This window comes from Eschrichtius robustus, chromosome 5 (genome assembly GCF_028021215.1).
Source record: "Eschrichtius robustus isolate mEscRob2 chromosome 5, mEscRob2.pri, whole genome shotgun sequence".
Classification (NCBI taxonomy): Eukaryota; Metazoa; Chordata; class Mammalia; order Artiodactyla; family Eschrichtiidae; genus Eschrichtius; species Eschrichtius robustus.
This window is the reverse complement of record NC_090828.1, coordinates 12,564,575-12,570,574: the sequence shown is the minus strand read 5'-3', so window position 1 is coordinate 12,570,574 and position 6,000 is coordinate 12,564,575. Positions and strand designations below refer to the sequence as shown.

Below are 6,000 nucleotides of genomic sequence, written 5' to 3'. Positions count from 1 at the left end.
CTAGGAGTGCTCTTTAGTCACTGACTTAAGCCCATGAGCAGGGTAAATAACTCAGTTACACTGTCTGTACAACCCAGACTTCTTGTTTACCTTCTTCCAACACATCTTTCCTGTTATCTTAGGGTTGATAATGTTATTCATTATTTCTAACAGCAAACCCCCCATAGAAATGCCCTATCTAATGTAGATTTTCCAATCCTGAAATCAAATTTGTGACCAATTCAAAGCTTGTCTAATATCGAGTGAGGGAAGGAGACTCTATAGAGGATTTGAATCAAGTTATTCTGAAGTGATCCTCTGGGACTTCACTCACTAAATCCAAGGACTAAAAGGGACCAAGAAAGAGGAGAGCAGGTAAACCTTGTTTCAAGTAGACCCAAATTGTACAAATGTTAGCTTTTCAAGCCTTCTCAAGAAAGTGAACTTTAAACATTTAGGCACCATGGTTTCCTTTTGAAATATGATGAAATTTACAAATACTCTCCCTGAAAAATACGCACACAAACTGCATATGAATTTTTATTACTGTTTTAAGAGTTTCCCAGACATCTTAAATATCATTCATGAGTATTGGTTCATAGCTCTCCAAGCAAATGATCAGTATTCAGAGGAAAATCAGCACATACTTTGAGATTTCTTCAGTCAGGCATTCTAGACCCTAACCCTGCAAACCACTCAGAATTAAATTTGTCCCAAGGGGTGTGGGGGAGAAAAATAATCACCCTCCACATTTTAATAATACCTGTCCTAACAAGGTAGCATGTTTCTCATAATCCAGAACTCAAAAATTAGAGTAAACCTTTACATTTTTTAATGATACATATTGAAATTTTAACATGTTATTTAAATTAATTATCATAATTCAGGAGTTACTCCATTGAAAAACTTGTAGAGATGGAAATGAAATTAGAGAATCACAAATTCATGCTGGAGATGTAGATTCTGGGTAGGCTTACCAAGCATCTTGGTTTGTGCAGGTATAAGAAGTGTTCCCAGGAGATAGGATTTTCAGCACTAAACCCAGCAAATCCCTGGAAAACAGAGATGAACCGGTCATTCAAATAGGTAGATGACTTTGTTCACTCTTAACCAATGCAGCATGGCACAGAAAACTAGCCTCTGGCCTAATCAATTCAAATTTGTGCTTAGGAAAAATTACAAGGGGTAATAATAAAATTTATTGTAAGTTTACTTTGTGATAGGCAGAGATTAACACTTCCATGTGGAATATCACTTTTAAATCTAACTTATAATAGAGGTATTATTATTACTACATCTTAAGGATGAGATTCAGTAATTAGTCCAAGTTCATGTAGTGAGCAAGTAGAGAGTCCAGCATTCAAACACAAGAAACCTGACTCCTGGGCTTGAGATTTTTTTTTTAACATCTTTATTGCAGTATAATTGCTTTACAATGTTGTGTTAGTTTCTGCTGTATAACAAAGTGAACCAGCTAGATGTATACATATAACCACTTATCCCCTCCCTCTTGCGTCTCCCTCCCACCCTCTCTATCCCACCCCTCTAGGTGGTCACGAGGCACCAAGCTGATCTCCCTGTGTGATGCAGCTGCTTCCCACTAGCTCTCTATTTTACATTTGATAGTGTATATATGTCAATGCTACTCTCTCACTTCGTCCCAGCTTACCCTTACCCCTCCCTGTGTCCTCAAATCCATCCTCTACGTCTGTGTCTTTATTCCTGCCCTGCCCCTAGGTTCATCAGAATCTTTTTTTTGTTTAGATTCAATCTATATGTGTTAGCATACGGTACAGTACAGTATTTGTTTTTCTCTTTCTGACTTACTTCACTCTGTATGACAGTCTCTAGGTCCATCCACCTCACTACAAATAACTCAATTTCATTTCTTTTTATGTCTGAGTAATATTCCATTGTATATATGTGCCACATCTTCTTTGTCCGTTCATCTGTCGATAGACACTTAGGTTGCTTCCACGTCCTGGCTATTGTAAATAGTGCTGCAATGAACATTGTGGTACATGATTCTTTTTGAATTATTGTTAGATTTCTTGACTATTATTGTTTGAAAATACAATAACTAGCCTATTAAAAACCCAAGGTTGTTTTAAAAACCTTTGAGAACACATGAGGTTATCTAGGTTTGTGCTGAAGACTGGACAGTTTAAATATAAGGACAAAGGTATTCACCTCTATAGAGACAGTAGAGACTATTTCTAATTAATTCTCCCCCCAAATATTTTTTTCTACCAAACACAGCATGAATCTCATGTATATTTTGAAAAACATGTTATTAATGTCCAAGCATAAACTGGACAACCATCTATTGGGCTGTTATATAGTAGATTTATTCATCATGTGAATATGAGTTGATGACTACTTATAACCTTTCCAATTAGAATTTCTCTAAGTCTGTGAATTTCTAAACTTATACAAACTCTTAATTTTCAAAATGTCATTTCCAATTCTGTACATAATTTAAGTGCAGAATTAAACCCTACTGGCATTTATGAATCAGGCTAGGGCATTCCACTTATTTCTACAGCAGCAAGTATTTGAAATGTTGGAAAGGCTTGGGAACTGTGTGAGATGAGGAGCTTCCCCCGACGCAGATAAAATATAAATGTTCTTTTAAAGTAAGGCCAACCAAAAGAAGACACCATCTGTAAAATTTTTAAATCAGGTATTCATCATTTCAATTTTAAGAATATAAAGGCAACCCAGATGGATGATTCATTGGGACAACATCACTGAAGGCAATCTGGTCTTATATTGAATACACCTGCTGGAACTGGAAGGGAGACAGAATAAGTAGAAGAATTTTTATCTTCCAATATTATCCAGAAATATTACAGTAAAAATAGTTGGCAATTTCTTTCTATACAGTCCAAATTGAATGAAGATGTCTGGCTTTGTTTCATTTTATTTCTCTTTGTAGGATGGGTCCACAATGGAAATATCCAAACTGACCTTTCTAGCTACAATAATGGTTCAGTCAAATGGTATGATTCACTAAATAAAAGAAAACAAAGGTTTAAAAGTGTTTGGTTTAATCATTCAAAGATTAAACTCATCAATCACTCAGTAGAATCAATTGTTTATGCATGTAAACATAGCTTTTATTTTAAAAATTCGCAAAGAGAATTGAACTTACATGAGGAAAAAGGATAGGCAACATTGATTATAGTCAAGAAAAAATGCAACTTTTAAGATGAGCAGTAAGTAAAATTATTAGGAGGTGAGAAGGGGGAAAAGGAGGAATTGATTTTAACTTCCAGCTCTGATTTGACTCTCCAATCACTTACCATTTCTCATACTCCTTTCCTTTTTCTATTATATGGAAATTAGAAGGAAAAAATTATAGGTTCAAAAGGAGTAAAGAAGACAAGGTGTCTAAAGAAAGAAAAGGATAAATAAAGTTGGAGCCTTGTCCTGGAGCTCTCTTCCTACATGAAAAGTTTGAGGAGCATCATTTCCTTCAAGGAAACAGGGCATTTTGTCAGCATGGTGCTCCCTGATTTTTTTACTGTTAGAATTTCACTCACCACTGGCACCAGCTGGAGTCAACCCAAAGCATGCTTCCTCCCCAGAACCTGCTAAACTACCATGATGTTCCCAGCATGGCTCATTCTCCTACCATCTCCCTCCATCCTGGGTGTAGATGACTTAGGAGCTTTGGGAAGCTGGGATAGAACCACATTTTCAGTTTTGTTCCTGCTAATCCTTTAAATGATGTCAGTTTACCTGCATTTTCATCTCCTTCTCTTGTGTCAGATTCTTGCTAAAAATGCCACATTCTCAGGGAGATTTTCCCTGACATTTAAAACATCAGCATCCACCACTACTCACCTTCCTACTCTTCATTCTGCTTGTTTTCCTCTCACATTGATTATTATTGAATGTATCATGTATGTTCATAAGTAAGTTTATAAGTAAATTTACCTATTGCTTTTCTCTCCCTACCCTGCTCATTCCATTAAAATCCACAAGGCAGACACTTTCATCTGTCTTGTCTATTGTTGTGTCTGTGAACCTGGCACATAGTAGGCACACAATAAATGTCAATTACTGGAATTAATTATTTGTCTTGTCCCCTATATCTGGGTCATAGCAGAAGCATCCTACTTTGGTTACCTCTATCTCTTTGAGGGCAACAGATAATATAATGATGAATATAGGGCCCATGTGTGACAGTGAGATACAGTCTGGATTTTGGAGGTTGGAGACCTGGTTTTGTATCACTACTACAACCTGAGCTTTGAACCCTGAGCTTTAGCTTCCTCTTCTGTAAAGTGAGAATTAAAATCATACCCTCTTTTCATCTCAAATAATGTATTTGAAAAATGCATACATAGTAAAATTTTATAGAAATATTGGTTATTTCTGTTTAACAAGAAAATCTGCCTGCTTTATCTGAAGTAGTAAGTAGCATATGGGAGCCTACAAACTGTATTAAGACATATCTTTCTTGGATATGATCTATGGTACTAATTGGCTGGACACCTGAAAGAATTTACTTATGTTCCCAAGCAGTCCTCTTTCTCGAGTCTCTAAGTTTAGAGACTTAGTTGGCCATTGTAGCTAAATCATATAATATCATCTATCTTTTCTACATAATGCTATGATGAACTAAAATACTTACAACTTTATATGCAGTATGCATTTTTCATATCATATAACCTGTTCTTTAGCAAATGCACTTTAAAATTTTGAGAAGGAAGTCATTCTTTGGTATGTTTATTGTCACTTGAGAAAAATTGGTGTGGTAAGCTTATTGTCTGGAGAGAAAATTGTTATTTGACGTTATAGAATATCCTACTTTTCATTCCATGGGTATAGCACTTCATTTTAGAAATGTGGCACTCTAATATTGTAGGAGCATGAAAAGGAGGCAATGTCAGTCACTACTTAAGAAGCATGAGCTCAGAGGACATCTAAAAAGTCTTTAAGGAACAAAAAACCTGGAAATGGGGGGGGGCAAAATGGCTGGATTTTTTTTACCTTTTATTTGAAGTCCTTCTGACTTCCCTTCTCACTTGATTTAGATTCATTGCTCAGTATTAATTCTGAGGCTAAGGAAAAATAGGCTGCAGGAGAAGTTACAACAAGCTGAGAAGCAGATAAGTCTATACAACTACACTCTAAAGCTCATGGAAAATTACAGTGTCATTTGCTTTCATGAGTCATGGTGTCTCCTCTGCAAGTTAGTCCCTCAAAACCTGACACAAATAGTGCCTTGCTAGAGCTGTTACTTCTGCTGAGGACTGAATGTAGACTCATTTGATTCTTACCATTATCTTAGTCACTCTTTCTTATTGCTCTAGAAGCTCCTTTCACAAAGCTGATAGAGGCTTCCCATTCTGCCTTGTATTAATCTGAATGGATACAGAGTGACTCAAAGAAAAACAGCCACAGATAGTAGCAGTAGGGTATATAGAGGTCACTGATCCAATCCACTCACCATAAAGAAAAGAAAACTAGGGTCAAAGAAGGATGAGTGATTTGTTCAGAGTGAGACGTGGAGACGAAATGAAGAATGATGTGTCTGTGTCATGTCTAACACTCTTTCCAGATAATATTCTCTACCTTGAGTGTTTCTTTTGACCTACTTGAATATTTCTAAATGTTAGATTGGAGCAACAGAATAATTCGTTTCATATTCATCAAAGAAAGGGCAAACTACAGAGTTGGCGTAATTAGGGCAGACATTTATTCTTTAAATGGGAAAATACGCAGGAAGTATTTAGATCATTGGTTGGCACTTACCAATTACTCAATTAGTGTTAATCAACATACATTTATTAGGTGTTAGATCTGAGTTATTTGTGAACTGTCTTAGAATTGAACAACGGGAATCATTTATATAACCAGGCCTTAGCTCTTGTGACATTGGAAAATCTACATAACTTGTGCAATTCACTTTCCTCATCTATGAAAAGGGAAAGCCAATATGAATCATCCAGCGTTGCAAGAATAATACCTGGAATTTAAAAGATGTTCATAAATGGTGGTTGTTATTAT

The 6,000-nt window shown here is 36.0% G+C and overlaps 1 long non-coding RNA gene across 1 annotated transcript in view; it reads right to left on the bottom strand.

The window, feature by feature from the left end:
• Window positions 1–874: 874 nt before the first annotated feature.
• Window positions 875–6,000, bottom strand: part of LOC137764711 (uncharacterized) — a 102,376-nt gene continuing 97,250 nt past the window's right edge. The window contains exon 3 of the long non-coding RNA XR_011074046.1: window positions 875–1,031. This is a non-coding gene — a long non-coding RNA (uncharacterized lncRNA). The remainder of the gene's footprint in view (window positions 1,032–6,000) is intronic.